General features: G+C 36.4%; 1 protein-coding gene and 1 long non-coding RNA gene across 2 annotated transcripts in view; one reads left to right on the forward strand and one right to left on the reverse strand.

Moving 5' to 3' along the window:
* LOC308187793 (uncharacterized protein) overlaps positions 1-21,899 on the reverse strand; it is a 219,623-nt gene that overhangs the window by 74,216 nt on the left and 123,508 nt on the right. The window lies entirely within an intron of this gene.
* LOC308188586 lies at positions 7-2,861 on the forward strand. The gene is made up of 3 exons (XR_013945616.1): positions 7-197; positions 2,144-2,235; positions 2,724-2,861. It is a non-coding gene; the product is annotated as an uncharacterized lncRNA (long non-coding RNA).

Raw genomic sequence — 21,899 nt, forward strand, 5'->3', positions numbered from 1 at the left:
AAAAAAAGCTGTCCCTAGATAAATGGCTGCACTGAACTTCTACAAATGCTTTCTACAGGTACTTCAGTGACTAAAGGAAAACTAGGGAAAATGTGGGATTTCTCCTGAAGGAAGTGGGAAACATGATCACCCTGGACATGGAGAAGGCTGACCATCCATAAAACCAGACCATCCTTAGATGTCCTAGGTTACCTCAGGTATCTGTATGGGATAAGTGAAAATGACATACGACTTATAGGAATCATTCCGGAATCTGGAAGCCAGAAAGAATATTCCACAACCTTTAAAATGATCTTGTATATTTTGTATGATTGCCACTTAGGTAACTGGATGAAGCTTTGGTAGTTGAATCTATTGAGAGTTGTGGAATTTTAGACACCCACCACAAATGTAGGTAACTAAATTTGGGTGAATTACACTGGAACTCAGTCCCATCTGTAGGTTTTCTTGGGAAATAGTAACAAATGTCAGATGTGACAATATCTCACAAGACTTCAGTGCTTACTTTATACTAGTGAAGGCATGATAGCTGTCACATTGGAGGAAATAGTAAGAACTTCTTTATCAAATATGTAGAAGAGAGAGAGAAGAGAGAGAGGAGATCTATAAAGCAGTTAAAGCTTACCACCTCTTTTGTCTCCTAGCTATGAGACAGTGAAAAGGGAATGTTTGAATCCACCAGGCACCTTAAGCAGGGATGACAGAAGACAAGTGTCCACACAGCTTTCAGTTCCTTTTTAAGAATGCGTGTACCTTTGCCATGTCCTGACTTTGGGTTGGTTGTATTCCATGAATCCCACACTGATGTTCCCCTCTAAGCATCCAGACCAGGTCATCTATTGCAGATATTGTGACCTCTTCTTAACCAGCATCAGGATTTATTTATTTATTTATTAATTTATATGGCTGAAGGATTCAAATCTTGTCCTAGTGTGAGGTCAGGAATTAGCTAAGCACCTAACAAATAGGGAGTTACATCTCTTGCCTTGCTGCACAGAAGCAACCACTATGAAACAGATTTGGCATTTAAATAGATAATGCATTCCTTGTTGGCATTTCTACCATCCTTCCAGCATAACTAACAGAAAGATTGCATTTTTTTTCCCACTGTTTAAAAAATATATCTTAAATTTTGGAACACAGAAGTTAGAAACTTTTCACCTAAGATGTGCATAGATGTGAAAACAGAGATAAAAAGATGATTAAGATTTTTTTTTTTTTTTTTTAACACTGGGCTTCATTCTATAGCCCTGGGGAATCTGGTGCTTCTTTAATGAGTGCTGATACTTAACCATCTTAATCCTGCTTGATGAGAAGAATAGGTCCAGAGAGAGCAGTTCAAAGATAAGTGTTTGAAAGATAGGTTGCATTTAAAATAATTTTTCCCTCAGCTTCCCCAGTCAGTCTCCATCACATTTTTTTTTCTTCTGTCTTCCAGTGTTCTTGAATATGAACTGTGGGAAAGACTTGAAATTAGTGGTAACGTTATGCACATTATGCAATATTTCTTGGCCAATATTTTTGAAAGAAATATGGTTCCCTGCATTTCTCTGTCCATATTTAATGTCTCTCTTCCATTAGTTCTTGCCTCCTGCCACATTAACTGCTAGTTTCCCTTCAGTGACTACTAGCCACTTATATTTTTAGTACCTATACAGTTTAGATCTTCAAACCTAGAAAACAATTCCCCATTCTCTTTACCCTCCGTTTTGTACACAACAGAACTGTGTTTTCATAGGATCTGTAGTCAACAGGTACTCCAGATACTCTATGGGAATGTGAAAGACCAATTCAGTTACAGTTTCTTTCACAGGTCCCTTAACTATTATATGTTTTGTATCCCTATATGAGAGTTACACAGATACATACAATAACATGCACAAATATATGCATTTATGAATTCCAAGTATTTTAAAAATGAAGAAAATACGTCAACTTACCTTTACAAAACTGCAAATAATTTCAAAAAGCCTATAGCCAAATAAAACCAAGACAGAGACCCAAGAATATATCTAATTATAAAAGATTTATGAACTCGCCCCTAACAGAAATTTGGATAGTTAATTTGACAACTACAGATTTCAAGATATATTGTTTGTACATTGCTTTTAAGACTGAGACTTCTTGTTTTGTTTTGTTTCAGGAGAAATCTGGTGCTGAGGTTACATACTAAATTCTGATTCATCCAATGCCATTAATTAACCATAGGATATCAAGGCATATATTGACCCACAGGTATAGTGGTAATTTCATTACTTGGGAGTGTTTCTACACGAGGGAGAAATGCTGTACCTCTATTTAATAATTCCCCTAAGTAATGCTTTCAATATACAGTAGCTCTGCAAATGGCTTTTTTTTTTATTATTTTTTATCTTGTTGTTGTTGTTGAAACTGCTGATTTTCTAGGTTCTATAAAAACATTCTCAAAAGTACTGCCTTAAAAAAACAGTATTTCTGGGAACATCTGTTTAATCACAGGACTTAAAATGGTAGCATGAATAGAACTTGAATTACAAAAAAGTTAGCTCTTTTAAGAAGTTTTGAATCTATCATAAAATGATATTCACCCAGTTTTATCTTCTATAATAATACCAGTAAAATTCTATAAAATAGTGATATGCAGTATTTTATATTTTCATTACATGTTAATGCACTGTGATCTTTTAAAATCAATAGTGTACAATGCCATCTTTTACATTTTATTGTATTTATTCTTACTTAAGATAATTGCATATAGTAAGAAGAAGCAGTGTGTTGTAAGCCTGCCTCACAATCTTTATTGAAGACTGTACAGGAATGACGGTGATGCACCACCGCATGGCATGGTCTCCTACACCAGCTGGAGCTGTATTTGTATCACATCAGAGGTCTTGTACTCAGCTCTGGTGAGGCTGCACCTTGAATACTGTGTTCAGTTTTGGACCCCTCACAGGAAGAAAAACTTCAAGGCCCTGGAGCATGTCCAGAGAGGGGCTACAAAGCTGATGAAGGGCCTGGAACACAAGTCCTATGAGGAGAGGCTGAGGGAGCTGGGGTTGTTTAATCTGGAAAAGAGGAGGCTCAGGGGAGACCTTCTTGCTCTCTACAACTACGTGAAAGGAGGTTGTGGGGAGCTGGGGGTTGTCCTTCTCACAGGTAACTAGTGATAGGACTAGAGGGAATGACCTCAAGTTGTTCCAGGGGAGGTTTATGTCGGAAATTAGCAGAAATTTCTTCTCAGAAGAGTAGTCAGGCAGTGGAACAGGTTTCCCAGGGAGGTGGTAGAGTCACCATTCCTGGGGGTGTTTAAGGAAAGGTTGGACGTGGTGCTTAGGGACATGGTTTAGTGGGTGATATTGGTGGTAGGGGAATGGTTGGACCAGATGATCTTGGAGATCTTTTCCAACCTTAATGATTCCATGATTCTATGATTCTTGATACAGGTAGCGGATGAGCCGGAAAAGGTGGCACACAGCTGGATCTGTTATTCATTAACAAGAGAAAACTGGTGACATGATAATCACTGGAAGCCTTGGATATGGTAACCTATGAAATAGTGAAGAGACCTGGACTTGTTCAGTCCACACAAGAGACAGCTGCAGGGGGACCTAACAGCAGCCCTCAGTGCCTATATGGAGGTGATAGAAGGGACAAGACTTTTCACAGTGTTATGTCATGGAAGGACAAGAGAAAATGGGCAGAAGTTAAAATAAGATAGACTTGTACTGGATATAAGGAGAAAATACTCCCAATGTGGAAAATCTTTCAGTGGAACAGGTTAAACAGAGAGGTTGGGCCATCTCAATCCTTGCAGGTTTTTAAGACCCAGCTGAATACAACCTGAGCAAACTGATCTGCCCTCACAGCTGGCAATGCTTTGAGCAGGAGGTTAGACTAAAGACTTCCTGAAGTCCTCCCTTCTAACCTACATTTTTATACGGTTCTATGATTTTATGATAGTGAAACCTTGCTCTTAGAAGACATGCTAGACAGCTAATAGAAAAATGTTTACACATTTTTTTTACCAACTAGCTTTTCACTGCCGTGTTTGTTAATGTGAAGTTTAAGTGATGATCATGCTTTTTAGAACTAAAGACTGCTGGAGGCAAGGCATACAAAATACAAGAGGGCTTGCATGACCAGCCACAGTTATGTAATCTTTCAAACTATAATCATAGGCTACAGTGTATGATCCCAGTTTGGAGGCAGTGATAGGTGACTCTCATAATGAATGTCCAGTCTGACAAACAGAGAGAGGACTCCAGACACGAAGAAAGTAGTCATCAAAATAATTAGTGCTGCCTATATTTAGCATACCACTTGACTTCTAACAGAAAGTCAGAGTTCTATGACCATGCGGGCTAAATTAGTGTCTAACTTCATCGAAGTCACTTTGGTATGATCACTGTTAAGCTTCATCTGAAAATTAGCTCAGGCTTCCTATTCACACCTCCACACCACCAGATCTCCTCTAACAAGAAGAGACATTCAAACTGTTTCTAGCGATTTAGGCAGCTTTTGAACGCACAACAGAAACATTTTGTTTAAAGAGAAAAAAAAAGTTCAAAATGGCTGCCCCTAAGGCTACGTTAATTCAAAGCTGTAAATATGCAAGACTCTGAGTCTGCAAATGATTTGGTTGTCTCCCATTAAATTCAGTGAGACTTTTATTTTATTTTATTTTATTTTATTTTATTTTATTTTATTTTATTTTATTTTATTTTATTTTATTTTATTTTATTTTATTTTATTTTATTTATTTTATTTCACTTTGACTTCAATTACAGCAACATCCAGCACAGAAATGAATGAAAGATGAGTGTAGGTTTCTAATCTGAAGCTCTAGACCTAGTCATTGCTTGAATCCTTTATGCTTGAAAACGGATCTTCCTAGTTTGTTTTACTGAAGACGGGTTTTAAAGGTAGTTATTGAATCCATCTATTCTCAACAGAGAGTCTTTACAAATACATCATGTGATAAGCATAGTGCAGGAGGAAGGGGAGCACAGCACAGGAGAGGTGAGTGGTTCCACCAGTAGCTGAGAAACAAAACAGACTTTGAGATGTTTCCTACTTATCAGGAAATTATTCAGAAGTGGGGGATGCTCATGCCCTGCTTCAGTTTCACTAACAACTAGGGAACATCACTGATCAATAGCACAATGAGTAGGATATGCGTACAGATACAAGGAACTTACTATTTCAGATGGCATAAAGGGTAGTTCATAGGGAATCTGTAGGTGCTGCTAAATTCTGTAAAAGTTGTCAGGGAAGTAGTGGTAACCACAGGCTATGGCCTCCTTCAGTGTTTCTGTGACTGCCTCTGTCATGTCAAAGGCCTTAGCCCATGAAGAAGTCCTAGGGAAGGACACAACTTTCCAGCTGTAGACCATAGGCACTGCGTGGTACTCCTGAAGCCAGGACTTGGGGTGATGACTATCTCCCCTTTAGGATGTGTACTCTATTTGAGAAAGTTACCAGCTAATGGAGCTGACGGATGAGGTAGAAAGACTGTGTTGCACAAGATGAAGTGTAGATTGACAGGATTTTTGTGGAGACTGCAGGGACAAGAGCCCAAATGTCATCTTGTGTAGGAGGTGGGACAGCCAAATCCTATGCTTAGGCAGTGAGATGAGAGGCTGTTACCACCCTCTGGTTTATCAGGTTGTTCAGACACCTTTAACTGATCACAGACTTTGAAAGCAGCATACACAGCTTATGAGTAAAAAGTAATACTTCACTGGATATCACACACAAAATATAGCTAGGAATTAATGAGCAGTGAGGCTGAGAATCAGTATCATTCAGCACGTTGATGGGGCACCCTGAGAATCTTTGCTAGCTGGACACGGAGAGAACAGGTTGTCCACTGCACATCCCTGCACCTACTGCTGACATGATGACTCTGAACTGTTTCTTGTCTATACTTAAAGAGTTTTATACCTTTTCCACGTATTTTTTCCCACTTGAACTTCTGAGCTATTAATGATGCTGTTTCAACAAATGTATGTCTGTTAATTTACCTTTCACAGAATCATGGAATCATAAAGTCAGAGAATCATATAATGCAACATATTTACTAAAATCTATATTACTATATACTGTTTTGCTATTTATAAAACATATTCAGTTATTGTATCAACCTTTTAAATTAATTCTCAGAAATCTAACACAGAGTAGGTTATAAAACAGCAGTATCTCTGTGCTGACCAGATCTGACTGCTGACCAGATCTGACAGAATATTCAACTAATCAAGATTTTTTAGAGGGGAAACAAAACAAACAAACAAACAAACAAAAAGAAAACAGACAAACACAAAACTACAACAACAAAATATTTTTATTATTTTTCCTGCTAGAATTATCAAGCCAATGCAACTTGTATGTTTTTTATGTTAAAGGTCAACAAGTGGAGCACTTACATTTTTACCTATATTACCTTGTAAAAGTTAGGGTTTAGGTAAAGGCTAGTTTCTATTGTATATGTATATAAGTATAAACAAAGAATGAAGTGGAGAAAAAAGTTAATGTATATCACATTCTGTTTTTTTGCATACAGTCAGTTGGTTTCTAGCATTCACAAATATAGGTGCAGTTTTATTTACCATCCTACAGGAATTCACTATTTTCTAGTTATAAGCTTGTATTATCAAATATAGAGAAAATCTGTATGGTATGGATATCATTCTAATTTTCTGATAGAAATGTATTTCATTGTTAATTTGGAAGATACCATGATTCACATAGCTATGCCTGACTACACTTACTTAGCTTGGAGGTTAATTATTTCCAAGAATCTCTTGGTATTGTACCAAAATTTTATGCAGAACATCTATTCAAAGACTTCAGTGAAGACAAATGATAACACTTTTCTGCTTAGCTGTGCAAGGTTTACCACTGTTACAAGGGCTGCTCAAGCATATTAATATCCAACCCTCATTTAGCTGCAATCTTACACTCTCCCGTATGGCAAATTGTGTTTTATCAGTATGTGCCAGAAAATAAAAAAATAAAAAAAAATTACATGCATGAAAATTGGAAAGCATGATACACAATCATAACTACTAGCAGTTTCACAGCATTTATGTTGTTCAATCCATTATGTGCTCTGAGAAAGTAGGGAGCTTGGGGAGCTTAAGTAGAACTATAGGACCACCCGCTGCTGAAGCATCTGTAGCGTGGAATCAGAAGGATACAGTAAGATATATGAGATCATTATCTGTAGGCTGTTGCCATAAATATGTTGGTACGTCTACCATTGTATTCTTTGCCATGAGCAAAAGAAGAAGAAGAAGAAAGATACAATGTTTTGCATTTAGGCATAGACTGATTAGTGCTTTAATAATATTATGTTTAAATTCCAAATTAAAAACAAGTGATACTCTGAAAGTTCCTAATTTCTTCTTTTCTAACAAACAAACAAACAAACAAAAAAACCACACACACACACACACACACACACAAAAGAACAAAAAAAAACACTTCTTTTTCTCCCAATAAAGTAAAGGATAGTTGCCAATATGGGGATTTATACCAACAGACCTGCAAGCTTGAGTGGCAGCCTGTGTCTGGCTGTTTTCAGGTGTAAATGTTTTGGCAGACGGTGTTACTGTGTTGAACTTCCAGTTGAAGAACATCTTTTCTGAGACTAAACTGCAAAAAACATGATGTCAGTTTGAACTGTGCTTCAGAGATCACCTGAGTTAAGCCAGTAACAAATAAGGTGTACAATACTGTTAAATGATGAAATTTCTATTATCATAGAAGCATAGAATCTTTAAGGTTGGAAAAGACCTCCAAGATCATCTGGTCCAACTGTCCCCCTTCCACTAATATTACCCACTAAACCGTGTCCCTAAGTACCACATCTAACCTTAAACACCCCTAGGGACAGTCACTCCACCACCTCCCTGGGCAAACAGTTCCAATGACTAATCACACTTTCTGAGAAGAAATTTCTCCTAATTTCCAATCTGAGTTATTGTTTTAACTTCCTGACCCCCTGGATTGATTAAAGTCTCATAAATTGTGTGTAAGGAAATTCAGCACCAGAATCTGAGACAATTCCATGGCAATTTATTGATACCTAACTTCTACCTATTGAATACTCAGATTCCCCCAAAGGAGGATGCATATTATGACTTTCTGACTTTCACACAAAGTACTTTTTTTTTTCCCCCTTTTCTTTCAAACTCTTTCAGAATATCAAAATGCCCCCCCAAAATATTATAATAAAGAAAAATCTAGTGAAAAAAGGTGGGGTAGGAGGGGTGGGGGGAAGGAATATTCCGGTGGAAAGAGAACTGTGGAGAGGGCTGTGGTAACTGGGTAGCAGACAGGCAAACACAGAGTATCAAAGGATATCAACTTTGATATCATTTAGTGGCTTAATTCCCTTTTTCCGGTTCCTGATGTTCATGTTCATGGCTTAATTTGTTTCTCTAGTCTGTCAAACCAATAAATATATCTTTGCCATTATAGTTGCCAACCAAAGGTTTAGTGCTGAGTTTGCAAGGCTGACTTGTCAAGTTTTTTGTGAGATTTTCTTGACCTACCTGGAGCTTTATTTTTACTTGGTTTAGCTGTAACAACATATTTTGTAAAGACCAAGTGGTCATGCTTAATTTGTTATAAACATAATTTTTATGTAGATATTAGTAGCAAGTAGTTATTCTGTGTAGAACAGGGTATTTATGACTCTGACATATACTGAACTAGCACAGAGAAATAAATGCCTGGCATGACAGCAAGGGCCTTGAAGTCTTGAGTTTGGTCTTATATTTTCAGTAATGATTTTTCACAGAAGTAGTGAGGTAGGAGCAGTCAGTTGCTAACGACAGAAATTTGAGAATCATCATAAATATGGAAAGAATTTGTGTTATCATATGGAAAGACTTCGATGACTATGAAGACCAGAATATCAGAATAAGGATGAATTTTATTTGGAAAAAAAGCTTTCTGAAAATAACTTGGAGGGGTGACCTTATCACAGTCTACAGCTTCCTCATGAGGGGGAGTTGAGGAGGAGGTGCTGACCTCTTCTCCCTGGTGATCAGTGGTAAGATCCAAGGGAATGGTATGAAGCTGTACTGGGGGAAGTTCAGACTGGATATTAGGAAAAGATTCTTCACTGAGAGGGTGATCAAACACTGGAACAGGCTCCTCAGCGAAGTGGTCATGGAACCAAGCCTTCTGGAGTTCAAGAACTGTTTGGACAGTATCCTGAGAAATAACGATTAATTTTTAGGTAGTTCTGTGTGGAGCCAGGAGTAGAACTCATTGATCTCTCTGGGCCCTTTTAAACACTGGTTATTCTATGATTCTGTGAAAATAGCAGATTGTGAACAATGAAGTAATATGAGAAGGGATTTTTTTTCTTTATAAATGATAAAGTGGAAGAAGAATGGTCTGTCACAAAGTGACAGAGTAACTAAAGTAAAGCAGTTTGAAGACAACAACTGTTTCCAAGAACAGAGTTGTCATTAATGTGTTAGTGTAATCACAAAAAAGCTTGTGAAACAGTATCTGAATAATCATATACTTCTGGTAATTCCCTTGATCAGGAAAATAACCAAAACACTGCTGAGAAGGACTTCAGAGAATATGAGTTATTGTCATGGTTTTGCATGGGATAGAATTAATTTTCTTTCTAGAAACTGGTATTGTTATCCTTAGGTTTGTACCCAGTGCACCCTGTCAATAAGCACACAGAGTTGGAATCCACACGAAGGCTTTTAATGAAATAATTAATTATTATGACTCTGCAGAATCAGGTGCTTGGTGATCTTTTGCAAAGAAGGCACACCTCTGGCTTGGATCCCTGTATTTTATGCACAGCAAACTTCTGAAACTATTTCTCTGTCTACTTTCAATTGGCTGTTTCAGCTCACCTAACTTATCTCTACTGAGTTTACATAATACAGGGGACCAGCAGGAGGGGGGGGGGGGGGGGGGGCAGGGAACAAAACCCACAGTAGCATACACTAGCATTTTGAAGGGTATATTTTTTTTAATATTTTAATGACCCTTGATGAGCAAAAGTTCACTATGGGTTGGTCTGGAATCTTCCTTCAGCCGTTTCTCTCTCTTTTTTTTTTTTTTAAGTTTTCATTCCTTACCTCCCTTGCTTCTGCTAGTTCAAGGATATGAGTCTCCCTGTTTTATTTAAGGTTTCCTTGTTTCCCCAGCTTCATATTACAGTGTGGTGCTGTTCTGGATTTAGGATGAGAATAATGCTGGTAACACACTGATGTTTTAGTTGTTGCAGAGCGGTGCTTACACTAAGCCAAGGACTTTTCAGATTCTCATGCTGAAGAAGGTGGGAGGGGACACAACCAGGACAGCTGACCTGAACTGGCCAAAGAGATATTCCATACCACATGCTGTCATGCTGAACTATAAAACTGGAGGGAGTTGGCCGGGGTTGGGCAGGCAGCTCCTGCTCTTGGCATTTGTCAGCAGGTAGTAAGCAATTGCACTGTGTATAACTTGCTTTGTATATTCTATTGTTGTTGTTAATATTATTACTATTATTATTAATTTTCCCTTCTTTTTCTGTGCTATTAAACTTTCTTCATCTTTACACAGAAGTTTTTGTCTTTTACTTTTTTTTTTTTTTTGTTAGCATGGACATTCATTTTGAGATGTGTGGAGTATATAATGATTATTTAATTTTTGAAAACAAATTATTTTAAGCAGTTTTCTGGTAATAATTGTTTAGGCATGGCTGTCAGCTTAATCTGAACTCACAAATGCTGATTTCAGATGGATTTTACAAGTGGAGATTCCATACCTCAAATATCTTTGAAAATAAAATAAATAAATAAATAAAATAAAATAAAATAAAATAAAATAAAATAAAATAAAATAAAATAAAATAAAGTTATTTTTATTTAATGACAGTCCATTTCAGTGGAAAATACTCTAGAATCTTTTGCAACAGCATTTATTGAATAAACTGTACATAACTGATGACTTTCATGGGAGTATAACCCACATTTCTAGAAAGGAAAAAAGGAAGACCTGGGGAACTACAGGCCAGTCAGTCTCACCTCTGAGCCTGGCAAGATCGTGGAGCAGATCCTCATGGAATATATGCTAAGTGGCCCATGGAAAACAGCAAGGTAATTGGTGACAGCAAACATGGCTTCACTAAGGGCAGATCATACTGTAGACAAATCTGATGGCTTTCTATAACAGGGTTACAACATTTGTGAATAAGGGAAGAGCAACTGATATCATCTACATGAACTTCTGCAAAGCATTTGATGCTGTCCACATGACATCTTTGTCTCTAAATTGGAGAGACATGGATTTCATGTATGGACCACTCGATGGGTAAGGAACTGACTGGGTGTTTGCTCTCAAAGAGTTGCGGTCATGGCTCAATGTCCAAGTGGAGACCAGTGACAAGTGGTGTTTCTCAGGGGTTAGTATTGGCACTAGTGCTGTTTAACATTTTTGTTGGTGACATGGACAGTGGGATTGAGTGCACCTTCAGTGAGTTTTCTGATGACACCAAGCTGTGTGGTGTGGTCAACATGCAGGAGGGAAGGGATGCCATCCAGAGGGACCTGGACATGTTTGAGAGGTGGGCCTGTATGAAAGTCATGAAGTTCAACATGGCCAAGTGCAAGGTTCTGCACCAGGATCAAGGAAATCCTAAGCACAAATACAGTCTGGGAGAAGAATAGGTTGAGAGCAGCCCTAAGGAGAAGAACCTGGGGTTATTGGTTGTTAACAACCTCAACATAAGCTGGGAGTGTGGGCTCACAGCCCAGAAAGCCAACTGTATCCTGGGCTGTATCAAAAGAAGCATGACCAGCAGGGAGAGGGAGGTGATTCTTTCTTTCAACTCTGCTCTCGTGAGGCCCTACATGGAGTACTATTTTCAGTTCTCGGGCCCCCAGCACAAGAAGGATATGGACCTATTAGAACAAGTCCAGAGGAGAGCTATGAGGACAACCAAAGGGCGGGAGCACCTCTGCTATGAAGACAGACTGGGGGATTTGGGGTTGTTAAGCCTGGAGAAGAGAAGACTCCAGGGAGACATTACAATGGCTTTCCAGTACCTAAAAGGGGCCTACAAGAAATCTGGAGAGGGACTCTTTATCAGGGAGTGTAGTGATAGAAGAAGGAGTAATGGTTTTAAACTTAAAAAGGGTAGATTTAGATTAGATATAAAGAATAAATTATTTCCAATGAAGGTGGTGAGGCATTGGAAAAGATTGCCCAGAGAAGCTGTGGATGCCCAATCCTTGAAAGTATTCAAGGCCAGGTCGGACAGAACATTCTGCACTGGTGGAAAACCGTCATTTTTCATTAGTATGCTAAAAATAAAATAAAGTAAAATAAATGGAGTTGACTATAAAAATAATGGGGGATGGGGGAAATGAAAAAAAAAAATCACAGGTGAGAGATACTGTCAGTCAGGACATAAGGACACAAGGACCAAATCCAAAGAATAGCTTAGTATCTGAAATGGGACAAAACATTGAAATCCAATATTGTGAATCTTTATTCAGACATTTCTTGAATACAAAGATCTATAAGCTCCATAAAAATTCTATGTGCTGTTTACAAATTTCACTTAACCTGAGAACTTCTTAGAAGTTTAGAGTTGTCCCTGCAGCACAAGGACTCAACAGATTCAATAAAGATAACCATTCCATGTCTAGATCACACTTATTCCCCCATGCAAATGGGGATCTGAAAGACAGAAGAGGAATTAATCTGATTTGCTCAGAAAAATGAAATAAACAAATAAACAACAATATAGTATATTACAATAAACAACATTACAATAAACAATAAGTATATTACAATAAACAACAATCTAGTATAATAAAGATATTGATAGATCCATGTATAGTTAAGTGAGAAAAGTAGGTATGTCCAGAGACCTATTCATCCTTGTCTAAGACATACAGGTTTTAATCACCTTTTGGAAATGGTTATTTCTCTTCTTTGATAATGAATGGATTTTCTAGATTAATCCTTCTACACTGAGTCACTTTGGTTCAACACCTTTTGCTATGTGCTATTACTTTGCAAGCACAGTATATGCAATTTAACAGTGTAAAGGGATTATTTAGTAGCTAACACACAAAAGACAGCTAGACTTCAAGGACCTATGAGGCGAAGTACTAATGTGGAAACCACTCTGATAAGAAATGGAAAGGGTCTTTGCTGATGAGGTAGGCATCAGCCATGCTGCCTGGAATGGATCATTCATGTTGTATATATGTTTTTCTTTGTGCGTGTGTGTTGCCTTTTTTTTTTTTTTAATTTACAAATATTTTTCAGGCAATTGTCTTAGACTAAATACCTAATTTAAGATTGGTAAAATTAGGTGAGATGAATCCTACTTCTTGGCTTAAGCATCCTTTGGAAATCGATTAGTGCTGAAGATAAGTTAGTATGAAATAAGCATCCCACTGTTGAAGTCCTCTGAAATATTTAACATTATCAGTGGCTCCTAGACTACATAAAGTAAGTGCACGCAGGGCCTGAGGGATCATTGTTCTCACAAGACTCAGGTCATAGGTTCAGGTTCATAGGTGTGATAAATATTTACTTTGTTCTTAGTAGCTTCACACATTCTTTTCTCTCTAACTGGGATCTCTAACGTCAGGCTCAAAATAAGCTGTGTAGGAGTGCCTGAGTACTCATGTTTTTTGGTGATGTAGGACTTTACTACAAAGGGTGTGGTTTTGGAGGCATTTAAGGACTATGTAGGAAGAAGTAGCTAAGACACACAGAAGGAATTTTGGGTTTAAGCCCCTTCTTCACTAGCTGTTTCTCTGTGTTATGCAGTTCTTTTGTTTCATCTCTTAACTCTTACTTGTTCAGTTTGTAGAGACAATGTTGTGGGTTAACCCCAGTAGGCAGCTAAGCACCACACAGATGCTTTCTCACTTAACCCCAGAGAGTTGGGAAACAGGACTAGAAATGTAAAAGTGAGAAAATTCATAAGTTCCGATAAAGACAGTTTAATATATAAAGCAAAAGCTGCACACACAAGCAAAGTAAAATAAGGAATGCATTCACTACTTCCCATCGGCAGGCAGATGTTCTGCCATTTCCAGGAAAGTAAGGCTTCACCACACATAATGGTTACTTGGGAACTCAAATGCCATCACTCCAACCGTCACCCTGTCCTCCTTCTTTCTCCCAGCTTTTATTCCTGAGCATGACATTGTTTGTTATGGAATATCCCTCTGGTCAGTCAGGGTCAGCTGTCCTGGCTGTGTGTTGTGCCAGGTTCTCGTGTACTCCAAGCACCAGCAAGTACGGGTGGGGCAGCACATGAGAAACTGAAAAGACTGGTTCCATTTGAAGTGTAAAGGTTTGTTACTGTTATTTCGGTATTTTTATTATTATTGGTAGAATTTATCTGCCTTGTGGGTCAGTCTTATGATGGACTGAATTAGTGCATTTAATTCTTCAGCTTGTAGAGAAAAGACAAAGTTCAAGTGCCAAAGTCAAAGTTCATCCCACTCAGTCTTTATTATCACAAGAATTTTTAAATTAAAAATGTCAGATTTGTTTGCTTCCATTTTTTTTTTATTTGAAATGCAGAAAGCTCTTCATAGGGTTTGAGTTTATGCCATTTATGCCATTTCAGAACAGACACGTTTAGACCTTCCATACAATTTCATGTAAATGATACTTCAAATATGATCATTTGTTCTAGAACATCACATATACAGTTGCTCAGAATCAGAATAAAAAAATCTTTGTCATTGATATAATAACTAATAAAACCCACAGATTGCAAATACCTATCTATGTATATAGGAGAAAATCTATATACAAATAAACAAAACCGGGTTATACATATAACCATTGTAGTAAAGCCATTCTTACTCTTAGAAAGAAAGAAAGAAAGAAAGAAAGAAAGAAAGAAAGAAAGAAAGAAAGAAAGAAAGAAAGAAAGAAAGAAAGAAAAAAGAAAGAAAGAAAGAAAGAAAGAAAGAAAGAAAGAAAGAGAAAGAAAGAAAGAGAGAAAGAAAGAGAAAGAAAAAGAAAGAAAGAAAAAGAGAAAGAAAGAAAGAAAGAAAGAAAGAAAGAAAGAAAGAAAGAAAGAAAGAAAGAAAGAGAAAGAAAGAAAGAGAAAGAGAAAGAAAGAAAGAAAGAAAGAAAGAAAGAAAGAAAGAAAGAGAAAGAAAAAGAAAGAAAGAAAGAGAAAGAAAGAAAGAAAAAGAAAAAGAAAGAAAGAAAAAGAAAGAAAGAAAGAAAGAAAGAAAGAAAGAAAGAAAGAAAGAAAGAAAGAAAGAAAGAAAGAAAGAAAGAAAGAAAGAAAAAGAAAGAAAGAAAGAAAGAAAAACACTAATTAGTTTGTAAAAGTTAGCATTCAGAAATTAAGGAAAGAAAAAATCTTTTTCATTTTTCCTTTCTGTTCTCTTAAGAGATTTTCTTTAAACATGTTATTAAATAGTATTAACACCTTTTTGTGGGGAAGAAGGAAGACACTGAAAACTATTAGAGTAAGCCAAGAGTGTTCTTGATTAATTTTTGTAATATGTGGGAAAGATGTAACATCTGAGAAAACAAAGGGTTTTATGTAGTATTAACTTGTGCAGGCAAAAATTAGACTTCTGAATTTGATCTAGGAAGAGACTCCTTGGTAGTTAAGAGAAAATAAACACCTCCAGATGATTCATCTCATCTGGAACAGGTCTGATGATTCTCTGGAGGAGACTCTCTCTACTGATTAGAAAGGAAGCTCCAACAATTTGCTTTAACTACTGTATCTACATGAGATTAAATGGATCTCAACCTAGGAGAGGCTACAACATGAATTGGGAAGTATTTCAGATGAAATTAATGCTATATGACATATTAATTCCAATTGCTCTAATTCTCTTGAATACACGTTCACTTAAAGCTATCCAGATGAGGTAAGAAAACTGCCTTTTTTTTTTTTTTTTCCTTTTTTCCCCCAGCATTGTTTCTTGTTCTAGAAGGAGAAAACCAATAAAAAGAACTGTGTTACAGTAAAGGCTGATGACAGTCTTCACACTGATGTCCCATAGACAGATGACATTCTGTGCAAGAAAGGATTTCAGGTCTGATGCTGTCCAGGTCTGGGATCAATTTTTCTTTCATTGTTTCCCAACACTGGAATGTTAAAGTATCCTGAAAATTATCAATGCCTACAGCCTATTCCTAAAAATCTTCCCACTTCATACCTAAAGTTCTACAGATTGTGTCTTCTGGACCTTGGCTCTCTAGAGTTTTTCTGTGGCTTCCAGTGTTACAAATACATGTCATGCCTGAGTAAAACTGAGGACATAATAAAACTTATAGGAAAGGGCAAGACAGTAACCATCAGAATAAAAATTTACTACCAGGTTATGCATCACTGGAAAACTTTGATGTCCAGCTTTCCATTGCAATTAGTTCTCCTCTTATGAGATCTATCAAGTGTTTTAAGTTGACCTGTCCCTGAAAATAAACCAGTAAATCGGCCTGTGTCAGCCAAGACAGAATACATTTATCCTATACAATGTTTTCAAATCTAATTCTAAATATTCACCAGCTGAACTCCTCACAAATCTCAGCATGCCTGTAGCGGTTAAATGCAATTCATATCCTGACAATTAAAATTGAAAAAAATCTGTAAATGTACCAATTTTAGATTTGTATCACTACCACAGAAATGTGAAGAAAAGAGAAAAAATTGCCGTTGCGTAGGGCAGCAAATAACTGTCATATTTTTTGTCATATTTTGTCATATAAAAATGTCATATTTTTTTCCTTCGTATACTCTATAACTCTCATCACTACAATTTATCACTATGCTTTTAATTTATTTAAATTTCCCCAGGCTATTTAAACATTCTTCAAATGCTAAGCAACACAATATATGGTGATGGATACTTACCCATTTAACACACAGTGAACTTAGATCTCAATAGTTCCTTGGTTTTAAACTCAAGCTGTATTCCAGCAAGTTCGTGTGCAGGAAGAGCTGCCCCTTTTCTGTTTCTCCAATAAATAATTATCAATCTAAGTGTTGGAGGTTTTAGTTAGACAAATAGAACTACAGAATAAAAGTCTAGATGAATTGCTTTCTGTAAAGCAATACTTTCTTCAGAAAGTGACAAATATTTTTGGTCTGGATTTCTGGAGATTTGAACTCATTCTGCTCATAAAATAGAAAAAAGAAAAAAGGCAGAAGTGAGAGTTCTGCATATGAAAGAGGGTGGAACATGGGACAGAGATAAACTTTTTACCATTACATTGATCTAAACAGAAGAAGAATTTAAACTAGAATTGAGTGTTGAATAGAAAATAAAATATTAAACTGAACTAACATCATAAAAAATGTGATGATTGTTGAGCCTGGAGAAGTGGGGGGGGTGGGGCGAGAGGGGTGGATTTGGATTGAGTGTTGTTAGACATCTGTTTATGCAAATAAACTGGCTGGGAATTAAAAATTAAAAACAAAGACATTTCCTCTTTAGTGGCTTCTCTGACTGGGAAAAGTGAAACCATCAGAAGCTGACATTGCTATGATAAAATCTTATTAGAGTCCGTTCACTGACTTTAAAAAATAAACTGCAGGCTTTTTGCTTCATTTAGAAAAGACTGGTAGGGAAATCATAATTTCTTCAGTAATCATTAAATCTATATGCAATTATGTTCAAAACATAATGGATTAAAAAGCATTTTGCAGCCCTGCTGCCTGAAACATTTATTTTACCATCAAGTGTAAGTACCTTGCACATATAAAACAGGATGTTGAAGGTTTGTCCTGTGAAGGAAAGGTAGTTCCTAACATTTAAAAGGAGATAGCCTTGGTGGTGCAGCCATTGCCTATGTTAAGCAGCATATTGCTCATTCTGTGTAAGTCTGTCTCAATTCTTCTGAGACAAAAGAACTGAATGCAAAATCATATTTTGCTCCTCACCACTTTCCTAACCCTCTTTTGAATTCCCACTAGAGTCCCTTGAAGTAGCTTCTTGACAGTTCTCCTAAGTGAATCTTGATCTTGGGATCATTGAGTGCCATTTAATGTGATTAGAACATTTCCTTATACAAAGATATACTTCTACACTGCAGATATGATATATAAATATATATATATATTTATATATATATATACATTGTTTTCTCTTCTCTCTTTTCCAGAGTATTTTAGTGGGTTTATTGCGTAAATTATACAATATATTATATATTATATTATTATATATATATTATTAATTATATATTATTGTATTATTTAGTGTTGTTGTGTTATTTAGTGTTGTTGTTTTTGTCATTCTTTGGTTGGCTTTTTTATCTACAAAAAAATATATATATATAAAAACAATAAAATTGTTTAAGAACTCTGAAACCAAACCACTAATCCAGGAGAACGTGGGAGATGTTGTTACACATGTTCCTGGTACCTCCCTTACCTAGTCAAGCCTATCTGTTTAAAAACTGCTGTATCATCAATGGTTCTTCTCTGCCAAGTAGAGCCTTCTTCTTGATTGGGGTCACAGAAGGAGAAGTTCAGGCAAAGTGGTAAGTCTTAAATTTTGTCCCCCTCTTTATCTTGCTAAGTCAGCAGGCTAAATGAGCGCTGTAATCACATAAGATCAAATACTGATATCCACATGTAGAAAAAAAATAAATCACTTTTTGATCCATTTTTACGTTCATGCAGCTGCAGCTTTGTACTTCTTTCAAATTACCAGTACAAAATAATTTGTTTGGTGGGCAAATTTAATTCCTTGGCAACTGAATGGAAATTGAGCTTGTGATACTTCAGATGGTGAGAAACAATTGTCCTCAACAATGCATGCAAGGAATTGTTATACAAGGAATATTATTGTTGAGGTTTTCATTTCATTTATCTATCTATCTATCTATCTATCTATCTATCTATCTGATTATCTATTTATTTATTTATGTTGGTAACTAATTAATGGAATGAGGAGGAACCATGAGTCTGATAATAAACTTCACTGCTGAGATTGTCCTGCAAAGCTCCTTCATGATACCAGCTTAAAATAATATAATTTACTTGTCCTCTTCTTCCAAGACCTGTTTTTTGTTCATAAGAGAACTCCTGCATCTGAGTAAAACAATATCCTCCTACCTTTAGGAGGGATCTCGATGCACAGATTCAAATGGAAGGAACACAAACATGTCTGTCCTTGCTAGTGAGACTTACCCCTGTGAAACATTCACACCTTAACTAGAAATACTGCAACCTTGTATTTGTTTCCCTGCTATGGAATTGTCAATTCAGAGTTTATATCCCAACACCACTTGTGAAGGAGTAGCCCTCTGACAGCTAGTTGATGTCTACACCTTGCAAGGCCATCTACAGTGTGGTATATTATGAAATCAGGAAATGGGATTGATCCTGTTTCAGCAGTCCTTCAGTGTTGTTGACAGTAAGAGTCCATGATATGATTGCTTGCATTTTAAGCATGCTTTGTGCTATGTTGAAGCAGATAAGTAACTCCAAAACACTTGGCCAACTGATTTGGTCAAATCACCAGGTATTGAGGCCTATTTTTCTCCTGTTGTTGAAGTGTATATGGTGGGCCTTCCTAAGAGAAACAGAGAGCAGACAAGGCTTCTTTTTACCTCTTGTTTTTGTTTTCTTTTGAACCAAAATACTACATATCCACAGGAACAAACAATCCTGTGTGCTTTGTTAAGACATTGTTAGATGTAAGGAGACCCGAATATGTGTTTGTTTGTTTGTTTGTTTATGTTTTTGATTTGCTGTTTCTGTCAAACTCCTTTACAGTTTTATTTTACTACCCTGTATATTGAAAGTTACAGTCACGTAATTTTCTTAAGTTTATAGGGACAGTGTTGCTTTATTTTTCTTCTGTCATTGATTGGATTAAGAAGTAGTGTATTTTAAAGGTTTACCTGACCTGTTATTTCCTTATGTTTCAACTTTCTTTATAAACAGGTGATTATTTTGGAAGGACATTGATACTTAATCTTATTGGCTTGCTAAAACAAGGAATTTAAGACCAACAGATAGATGCATATTATCTTTATGAAGAGAAAATTGCTAAGTGGGCCAAAAGCTAACTTGAACAAAGCCAAAAACTGAAAGGAAAACCTCTGCCTGTTTTACAGTGCAGAGGGAAAAAAATAAAATAAAAAAAATAATAATAACTTCATGTAATTTCCTTATGGGAAGGAAGCTTTGAAGGATAATACAATATAAAAGAAAAAAAAAATGTTGAAAATTGTTGATACATACAGCTCTACTTATGACTGTAAAAGGTAGAGCAGATGTAACCAAGAGACCATTTCTGAGAGATGATAGGGCAAACAAAGAAAGATATTGGAATCTACCCATGAAAGTTAAAGACTACCAAATATTTTTAAAAAAGTCTGTTAATATGCATGCAAGTAAATGTTCATTGGATCAGAAGAGTCATGAATATTCAGATGATTATCAGATGTTTTAAACTTGTAAATATTTAACTTACTAACTTTTTCTAATTCCATCTTTTCATGTTCCATAAGCTGTTTGCAGTTCATAACACATTGTTCTGTGTTATAAAGCAGAAATTTCAGTGATCTATCATAAGTTCAAATAATACTGCTGATAGTCCAAACAATTAATTTATGAACAGTTTATAAGCAACCAACAATACAATTGCTCTTCTCATAAAGTTTTAATCCCTATGAAGAAAAGAAAGAAACCACAAGCTTTAGGAATAGCTTGTGCATATCTAATAAATAATCTAAGAGCTGGTTTCACAAGTACTACTTATCTGCAAGGATTCTGGATTTCTGTTCCTTGATTTCTCTGGGTTTCTGTGCAAGAAATGAACCTATTTCATGTATTTTCAGATCACAATTATAATTAATGATTGCCTTTTGTATTTGGAGGATTGTTACATTTTGTTCCTGGAGCATTCACAAGCCTGTGTGAAAGAATAAGGCTTCCTTCCCAGTAGGACATGCCACAGTGTCCTACAAGGATAGGTTCTATTTTGGCCTAAATGGGGAACATTGTAAAATTTATGACCTCTTTAAGTGATGTGTGATGTGATGTCATGTACTGAACAGAACAGTGCCAATGGAGATAAATCTATATACAAGCCAAGTAATAATAGCAACACACCATACAAATATTATTTTAAAGTGATTTAAAGATTTGCAAAGTAAGAAAAGAAATAGATTTTTGACTGGCTTGTTCATTAAAAAAAAAAAAAGGAAAAAAAAAAGAAAAAAAGAATAACGTATGTGTACAATGGGAAAGGCCATGCTCAAGAAGTGCCCTTTCTTGTGTGGCTGTACAATGATGCCCTTGCCCTGGAAAGCACCAATAGCTCTCTCCAGCAAGGGGTGTCTCTATCCATTGGATCAGGAACAACACCAGAGCAATGGCCAATGTTTTGTCAGACTGTAGCAGGGAGAACTTGAGGTGAAGTGTAGACTGGCATACATGGTTGGATGTGTTTTCTTTGCACCCACTGTAATTTCATGGACCTCACATGCAAACGTCCAATTACCCCTTGTCTAGACTGTGCATACTCCTCAGAAGTTGTTTGCAAGGATCTCACTGTGGAGGCTGTTGCTCTTGTTCCACTTATTGCAGGAACATTCTTATATAATTTTATTTCTGCACACTAAATCCAGGACTCTTACAGTATGACCTTAAACAATTTTGCATCAGTGACTGTTAACAGGTCTGAAAGTAGTGAATAAACAATCTGTATGTAGATAATTCGAAGAAAGCAGAACCATTGCTTGGAATTTGTTCCGCCTGCTGAACATACTGCACTCCTTGATAAAACCTAGTTTAAATTTGCATTTTTAAATCACATATCATGGATGAATTCAAAAAAATAAAGAAAGATGTAAATAGAAGTGTCAACCAGCACTTCTTGCTCTTGAAAAGACAGTGTAAATTAAAATGAGGAGCTCTGTAAAGTATAAAG

The sequence above is a fragment of the Anser brachyrhynchus genome (assembly GCF_964034855.1).
Source record: "Anser brachyrhynchus genome assembly, chromosome: 1".
Lineage (NCBI taxonomy): Eukaryota > Metazoa > Chordata > Aves > Anseriformes > Anatidae > Anser > Anser brachyrhynchus.